This window comes from Triticum dicoccoides, chromosome 1A, assembly GCF_002162155.2.
Source record: "Triticum dicoccoides isolate Atlit2015 ecotype Zavitan chromosome 1A, WEW_v2.0, whole genome shotgun sequence".
NCBI classification, from domain to species: Eukaryota; Viridiplantae; Streptophyta; class Magnoliopsida; order Poales; family Poaceae; genus Triticum; species Triticum dicoccoides.
The window spans coordinates 269,395,220-269,403,976 of record NC_041380.1 but is presented as its reverse complement, the minus strand read 5'-3'; the positions used below and the strand labels follow the sequence as shown (position 1 = coordinate 269,403,976).

At 40.7% G+C, this 8,757-nt stretch overlaps 1 long non-coding RNA gene across 11 annotated transcripts; it reads right to left on the bottom strand.

Moving 5' to 3' along the window:
* Nucleotides 1-1,200: 1,200 nt before the first annotated feature.
* LOC119268402 lies at nt 1,201-7,717 on the bottom strand. Of its 11 annotated transcripts, none has more exons than XR_005133183.1 (9): nt 7,362-7,717; nt 6,857-7,238; nt 6,689-6,760; nt 6,276-6,475; nt 5,596-5,719; nt 4,850-5,514; nt 4,269-4,357; nt 4,089-4,165; nt 1,201-3,926 (listed from the first exon to the last, which is right to left on the bottom strand). It is a non-coding gene; the product is annotated as an uncharacterized LOC119268402 (long non-coding RNA). The 11 variants fall into 11 exon arrangements; XR_005133185.1 differs by having other exon boundaries at nt 4,269-4,352; XR_005133184.1 differs by having other exon boundaries at nt 1,201-1,593; nt 3,794-3,926; nt 4,089-5,514.
* Nucleotides 7,718-8,757: the final 1,040 nt, after the last annotated feature.

The following is an 8,757-nucleotide window of genomic DNA, read 5'->3' as shown; positions in this document are numbered from 1 at the left end:
CATAGAAACACCATGGGTGGTGGGGTGCATGCGCTCTGCTCGCTCGTGCCCGTGAAACACCTCACGCACGTACGTCAAGTCATGGACAGTTAACGCGCGCGCGCCACGAAAGCGCCGTCACTGTTCCACCGTTCACGCGCGCGCGCGCGGGGCCGGAGACCGACGGTGGTAAGGTACGAACGTACCACGGCGAGCGAACTAGCCCTCGACATGGCATTGTTCGAGTGGGAATCTGGTCGGCCTCTCCGGTGAATGAGTGCATCGTCGCGTCTCGTCCGCCTAAGGCACGATCAACGGGGGGGACGCGATGCGATGAGAGATGCTGTTTGACCAAAGGTTCGTACGGCCAGGACAGGCCTTCCACGTCCACGGGCTTCGTACCACAGGCGTCCTGGGGGTGGGTTGCGGCAGCATCGTCGACCAAATCCGACCCGCGCCCGCCATCAGGTTGGAAGATTTTGCTGGGATCGTATATATTAGAATTATTTTTTTAGAAAAGGAGGATGACCACCGCCCTCTGCATGTGAAAGATGCATGCGGCAACTTTATTGATTATTCTCGAGGACCTTACAAAGTATTACAACAATATGCCTGAATCCGTCATCTTGACAACATTTGCCGCTACTCCTATCCAAATGATGAAGGGGTGCTAGCTGGGCCACTACCCAGACCACTCATCTAAGCCTAACATCAAAATGATGAAGGGGTGCTAGCTGGGCCACTACCGACTAAGTTTTTCTACCGGTGCCGGTAGGTACCGGTGTTAGATCCACCGTTCCTCATTTTCGTCAAGATCTGTGCCGCCAGCGTCCGTATAAGTTAGTAATCGCAGCGGTAAACTTATACAATGGGAATACAACTTATCCTTCTCGTCCAAACCTCCGTCTCCTCTGTTTCCCCCATTAATATTCTTTCTCTCCGTCGCCATTGTTTCTCCTCAAGTTCTTGCCGCAGTGTATGAGTAGACTAGTGGTTGGGGCGCCACCTGATGGCACCACTTATTACGGGCCTGTGCGCACTTATCTTGTCTCAACACATTCAACTGTCATGTTTGGTCCTCAGTTTCATTCATGTGCATCAATATGAGTGTATTCTATAACATTAGGATCTATTAGTACTACATTGATCAAACTCAGGTACAATATTATTTGAGTTCGGGGGTACACCTGTTATTTGAGTTTGAGTACACCTAAAGGATGATATGTACCACTCACCCATGGAGCATAAACGAGTGAGACGATGCATTATAGTTAATCCAAAAGTGAAGACAAGCTAACATGAAGTGATTCAGTTTGACTGAAGAAAGGGGCCTCATGAGGCCACAAATAAGGAACCAAACAAAAAAGAAAACTTTCAGAGTCCTCTAGAGGCTTGGCATCATCCATTTCGACATCAAAATCAGCATGATGCCTTTCACCGGAATTCTCTTGATCTTCATCTTGATGTACCCAACACAAATGCTACATGGATTTTAGTCGGCTGTACTCCCCACCAGTTCTGCCCTTTCCCTTTCAGACACCCAGGAACAAGTTGATCTAACCCAGAACAACGTATAATTACCTAGTGATTCGCTGGACCTGAATGGCAAGATACCTAGCATGCACATGGAAGGTGAGAGTAAGAATAAAATAACATTCTACCTCCGATCCAATGAAAGTGTCATGGCTTTAGTTCAGCATTAGTTCAAATTTGAACTAAAGCCACAATGCTTTTATTGGATCAGAGGGAGTACCATTTACTGATATGATTATTATTGTGCACAAAAAAATTGCCTGATGACAAGAGATCATAGTTAAGCATCATATATTTATTAACTGCGAAAGTCTTAATTAAAGGATACGAAACAACATACTCAGGGCAGGGAATCTATCCAGATTTTACATGCAAGAGTGTATCCTTATCTTAAATAAAGAAAACGTCTCTGTATGATAAGATTCTTACTTCAGCGTTAAGACAGTCAGTCCAAAAGAGCAATAGATCAGTTCCATATATTAGATTGCAGAAGAAAATGCACCATAAGACATTCTAATACTGCAAAAAAGGGAGACTAAAATACTTGAAAACTTCGAGGATTCTACACCAGTACACCGCTAACCATAATATTTGAAGCTTCTGAAACGAACAAAAAAACAGACTAACAATGTATACAACTGTAAGTAAAATATTTTATTGTGATGAATGTCAGGACGGGCGAAGGTGAACCAAAAACACATAAGAAACTTCTGTACTGAGCTTGAAGAAAATCACAACCGTGGACCAAGGGCATTTATACCTTCAGCTGTCGATTTTCAAAAAGTGTCTGCTCACCAAATATAAGCTGAAGCTCTAATTTCAGTATCTTATGAAAGCATGAAACCAACTCTACAGTTCACAGCTGCTGCCTTGTGACCATGAGGTCACGAGTTCAAGTCCTCAAAACAGCCTCTTACAGAAATGTAGGGAAAGGCTGCGTACTATAGACCCAAAGTGGTCGGACTCTTCCCCGGACCCTGCAGAAGCGGGAGCTACATGCACCAGGCTGCCCTTTTTTCATACATTGATAATTGTACAATGGTTATGCTCCATGATGACCAAGGAAAGCTATATACTCCCTCCGTTCCTAAGTATAAGTCTTTATAGAGATTTCACTATGGACCACATACGGAGCAAAATGAGTGAATCTACACTCTAAAATGCATCTATATACATCAGTATGTGGTTCATGGTGCAATCTCTACAAAGACTTATATTTAGGAACGGAGGGAGAACCTTATTGTCACTCATGTATGTTCAAAAATAGCTAGATATGTACTTCAAAACCATAAGCAATAGAGAGACTACAGAAACACATATCATTCCAAGCTGACCTATTTTAACAAGTATTAACTTTGATAACGTGCAAATGAAAACTGAATCTGCAAGCCAATTTCATTTGTTCTCTTTTCTTTTTTGGCGAATGGAAAGTCCATTTCATCCTAATACTGTGATGAAAAATGCCAGTGTCAGAAAATGTAAATATATGTGATATGAACCTTCTAGCAATCCATAGTACCAAGCATTATAATTTGTAGATAGCAACCTGCAACTTTGCCTCTTCCATCCTCAGACGACAATTTCAAATCAGGAGTTGGTGGCCACTCATTATATTTTGACTTGAACGGTACAGTTTCGTATCCCTCGATCATTTTCATAACATGTGATTTTGTTCGGGTACCATCATTGAGCAATATGTGGTCAAAAGTAAAGGATACTAAGGATGCAGCAGCACAAAATATAAACCATTAGCATGCTTTGATTGTAGGATTAGGAAAATGTTTCTAGAGAATGTTATATGATATTTCACCAAGGTGGTACTTCTTCTAAAATCATCTGAATATATAATGTATTAATTTTTTCTTTCCCAGACAGAAACAAGTAAACATTTCGCAGGAACATGTATTAGTTCATGCACCCAGATTGCTCTAGAATATTATCATACTTCTCTACAAGATTATATTTGACTGATAGGAATCAACTTGACATGTTATAATATGTGCTAGCAAGTGAGAATATTCATATTCAAAAACTGGCAACAACTCTCAAAGTGAAATGCACCCAAACATCGTTTGTATAAAGCAAATCATGTGTCGACGATTTAAAATCAATAGTCTCTAGCTTTCCTTCAAAACTGATAAGTCACAAAAAATGCTACCCAGTTCAACATTTTCAAGAGTTAATATATCTCATAGTCATGGATGAATTAATGTTGATAGCAAATTACTCTTATTGACTACTGATGATATTGCGCTTTGGACATTTAATGTTAATCAATTACCATTGCAATTTGGTCGCAGCTTTCATGTCTTCCCGAGTCTCCTCTAAATGTATCTTCCTCGAAAGAGGAGCAACACCACCAAACAAAGCCCGAAATTCCCCAGCTTCAGCTAGTAAAACAATGCAACGTTAACCTGTCACAATCCAAATCACAAATGACATAACTCTCTGCCAATGTGGACAATCACAACACATAAAGACATAAGGCAAAAACAACTACACAGGCAGAAGATCAGCTAACATGGAAGCACAAAAAAGAATATCTTACTACCCACGTCAAGGAAGAACGAGATTACCTCACACTAGGTTGAATGATAGTGTAGTATTGGAGCATGCTCACTGAAGAAGCCAAGTCTTCCATCGGGACAAGGGACTGCAGTAACAGCAGCACAAACCCACTCATGAGAGTAAACTGTTCCAAAATGGAACACCAAATTTCATGCAGGCTTGATGACAGTTTGGAGCTGAATAAATACCTTTTACCGATGCGAACTTCCTGAAAGCAGCATACTCTTCAGGCCATATGTGCATTTTGTTATGGAAATGGTCTGAATCAGATACTATCCTGCCAGGAAAGAAACTCACACAATCAGGTTTGTTATACACTAAGAAGAATGAATAAAGGAGGAAATGCAGATGCATATATAAACATAAACATGCAAAGCTCAGCCAGCACCAAGAAAAGGGGTCAGCAGAAGATATACAACAACATGAACAGAAGATGTATGTGCCAAATAAGAGCTCCATATATGCTCTAAGGCATAGACTGTCATCTTAAGTAATGTTCAGAATGATTTCTCTGATGGAAACCTTCTATGCCTACATTAAGCACAATCAAAATGGAGTTTCAATGGTATAATTTTATGGCACATAAAGTTAAATGACAAAATATGAAGACACAACATAAATTGGAATGGAGGGAGTAAATGGAAATCAATTATTTCTTGTAAAGGGTTATGGGTAGGAAGAACAAACTAAAACAGATCAGTGTTTTGGATTATTGGCGATAGTGCAATATGAACTGCATCATAATTGAACATATAACATATGTCCATACCTCTGGAACAGATATAACTCCACTATCCAGAAGTGCCAAGTCTGCTTGTGTCTCCCACCAAGGAAAACTTGCATAAAGCGGCAACATTGTAGCTCAAAAGGGCAGTCCAAGATTCAAGTGAGAAACAGGGCATCCTTGAAATGGGTAGGATGGACATGCTTCCAGTGCATTTTTTGCATCTTTAAACGCTGGTTACTCTATTTAGAGGGGGGAGCTACTGTGCTATTTGCTCAAACATACCTAGGTTGCTCACACGAAGATTTCCTAGTTCTATCTGAGTCATTTCAGCATCCTCTCCATTTTCTTCTGATAAATTATTACAAGATCCTATCGCGTCATCTTGGCCATTATCATCAGAACCATCATTTTGAATGGATTTCCAAAGTTGCAACATATTTTCTGGAAGCTTTTGTGTGAGGAGAAACCTATACAATCGATATTTTGTAGTATCATACCAATAGGGCATCATGCAAGATAACAGAAAATCTCTCAAGTCTGATGTGTATTCAGGAAAAAAACAATTATTGCTTAAAAATATATAAGAGGTTCTCGACTCATACTCCTTGGCTTTTTCTAAGCCTCGGGAGAAGCGTGTTTTCTTGCATTTGAGATGCAAGGAAGAAAGAAGGCCATTCAGAAAGGGCACCGCCTGCTTCTACTTAATCCTGAGGTATAAACACAACTTTAGTGTACTGCTTCGAAAGAAAAAGAAAAATATATGCTATTATCTATTCACAAAACCAAACCTTGCAAAATCATGGGTGCCAAAGAATTGAACAAGTATTGATTGATCAAACCGAATTGACTTCAGGGCCCGGCTAGCATGAACATTTGACTCGTCCACTATAACAACTGGCCACACTGCATGACCTGTTGAGGCACACAAGGCTCTTTACATGAGAACAAATTCCAAGTCACTGAGAAAAGTGAGAAGCCTACGGGTAAAAGGGTGCACTGAAAGATGGCAAATCAACCACATAACTAAATGAAACAATTTAACAGAAAGGGAAATCCATGTCACTTGTTTACTTTAGGAATGTAGGAATGTGGAGGAAAATAGGACTAAATGATCAAATAACAAGTTAATGTCGGGTAATTGAGGAGATGAATACAAAAATTTCAAATAATAAACCAATACTGGGCTTAACATTGGAAAGCATTTTCTGTAAAAAGAGATAGTTAACCATCTAACACATGTGATGTGCACGAGAAATCTAATAAAGTTGTAAGTTGATGCAAAACTACCATAAACACTAGAATAAATAAAGTATCACACTGTAAAAGTTCAAAGTAATCTGGACAATGACTACAAACAATGCAATAAAACTTGTGATGGCAGAAAGAATAAATGGAAAGGACCATTGGCATCTAATCGCAGTTAACAGCTAGAAGCATCGGCACTCATAAGGAAAAGACATAGGAGTACCTGTTATTTTAGCCCATGCTATATTATCTCGATCAAGACCTTGGTAGTCATGAAAGCTGACAGCAAGTGCAAGTAGCTCGTCGTATCCCTTCTTATATCCAGGTTAGATGATCCAAATTTCAGGTTCAGGCACTTCATTTCCTCAGATGAAATGAAAAATTTATCATTTCATTATCTAGGGTAAGGTCTTCATACTTCACCTGCAGTTTGTTTAGCTTTAGATATCAACTACACGACATTTTACATGCCACTCTTCATAGTGCAGACATTACATGGAAAATAGAGTGGTAGATAACATGCCATTTAGTAAGGAAAATGCAGAAAAAATTAAAATCTAACTGAGGACAATCCTCTCAGCCACACCAATTTTTCATGAATAAGAAAAATAAGAACCAGGTATATAGAAAGCATACAGAATTATTGGTTAGTTCCGTGTAGGCCGTGATGGAACCCTTGTACCAATCATCATCTTTGGGCCAAAAAACCTGCATTCACCATCAAAATTTAGGCCCCAGTTTTGCTGCATTCCATATAGTGATGAAACAAACACATGCTCAGAACAGACGTCATTAAGAACTTACCTTGGACACTAAACCGACAAACGCCTGCGGATCGGCACCCTGAATTTCCAACTTGCGACAAAGCCAGCGTCAAAATTACACGGAGAACAAGTATTCTAGTTGGCCTTTCTTGTTGCTAAAGTCATGAGGAGAGTTTCATTGCGAAGCAAGCACATATCGACATGAGTCGTCGTCAGAATATATGAACAACTAAGAGGAATGAATAATTAATCGCATAAACAAAAATAAAAGACATGGGTAAACTTGCAGGAGGGGTAGTATATAAAGTTGATTACCACTATCTTCCAGCCACAACCTTCTTGACGAGCCTAAACCCGGTGCGGTGCAGCCGGTGCTTCTGTGATTTTCATGGAACATCTTCTAGGCAAATATAAAAATGAATCTGCACAAACAAAGATGATGGTTCTAGGAATTAAATCATGGCATCCCTTAAATAAAAAAAATAGGAGTGGAAGAGAGAGGTAGGATGCTATTCAGGAGGGACTGGAGGGGTGTTGGCACCTACAAAGCTCAAATAGGCGACGTTGGTGGAGCAGAGACTTGAGGCGTTCCATACAACTCGGCTATGGTGGCGTTGTGTGTGTTTCCTACTGTGATCGTCTCCCGTGATCGTCTACTACTGCCGTCGCCGCAAGCCAGTAGTAGACGATCACGGGAGACGCTGGAGCGGTGGACGAGTAGACGCGGCCGATGTCGGACGCCGGAAGAGCCAGGATGGGATGATTGGATGGTGGAGGCGCGTCGCCGGCGCGGACGGGCGAGCCCTCATGCGGTGGATATGGGGGGCGGCGGCGGCGGAGATGCATGGAGGGGATGGGGCGTGGGGCTGGAGAAGATGGGAGGTCGCGTGTGCGGGTTTTCTTTCTATCGCGTTTAGGATCCTCCAGTTGGCCACCGCGTTCAGGACCCTCTCATTCAGTTGGCCAACACGAATCTTTCTTGCCATTGGCTACCATGTACAGCGCGCCTGTGATGACATGGACATCGCGAGCGAGCGCCCTTTACGCGACTCGTAAAGGGTTCAATTGGTGAGTCAAGTTCTCTCTCTGCGTGACCATTGGTTCTCCTCAAGTTCTAATATCAACTGGTTTGTCCTCAAGTTCGGAATCTTAGGAATCTTATGTGTCAATTTGGTAATCAGATTTGAAGCCATGAAGCTACCGTAGCCCAAATAAGATCTGATTGGAGATTGGAATCGTATAAAGCTACTTACTGGGATCTCTAGGTCCCTCTTTTTTCCAATATCTTAGCGGGCTATCAATCTGTTCGACGCCGAGGAAAGCAAAAAGGTTAGTTTATCCCCTGCTATTTGACAACTTCCTTGTAGGATATTGATGCTTTTCTGTTGTGTTATAAATTAATACCCTGCTATTTACTGTTATGCAAGTTTATTGAATTATTATAGCACGGTCATTCTTTTATCTTATTTGGTTGGAAAGTAGGAATATTAATTTAACCTGTTGGAAATCCGTTGAGGTTGTAGGTTAATATGGATAGTGAGAGGGATAGCATCCTGGGCAGTTTTATGGCACTACTAAACATGGTTGAGCAGCCAATGTCAAATTTGAATCAACGGTAAGTTGACATACTTCATAATAAGTTTTAATATGTTTGCACCTAACTTTTAAATTTATTATTACAAATTTTGCTTATGTAGTAACTAATTCATTATCAATTTAGGAACAATCTGAAGTCATTACCCGAAGATAGTTCTTGCTTTTCTGATAGACCTTATTGCTCAGAAGACAACGATGTACTTTCGAGACCAAATTTAAGGTAAAATACATAAATTCCATTATGACAACCCTTCGATGTAGTTTACATAAAATTATTGATGTACATGAACTTGTAATCATGATTTGAAACAGGGTGGACACTTACGATTATGCTGATGACTCAAA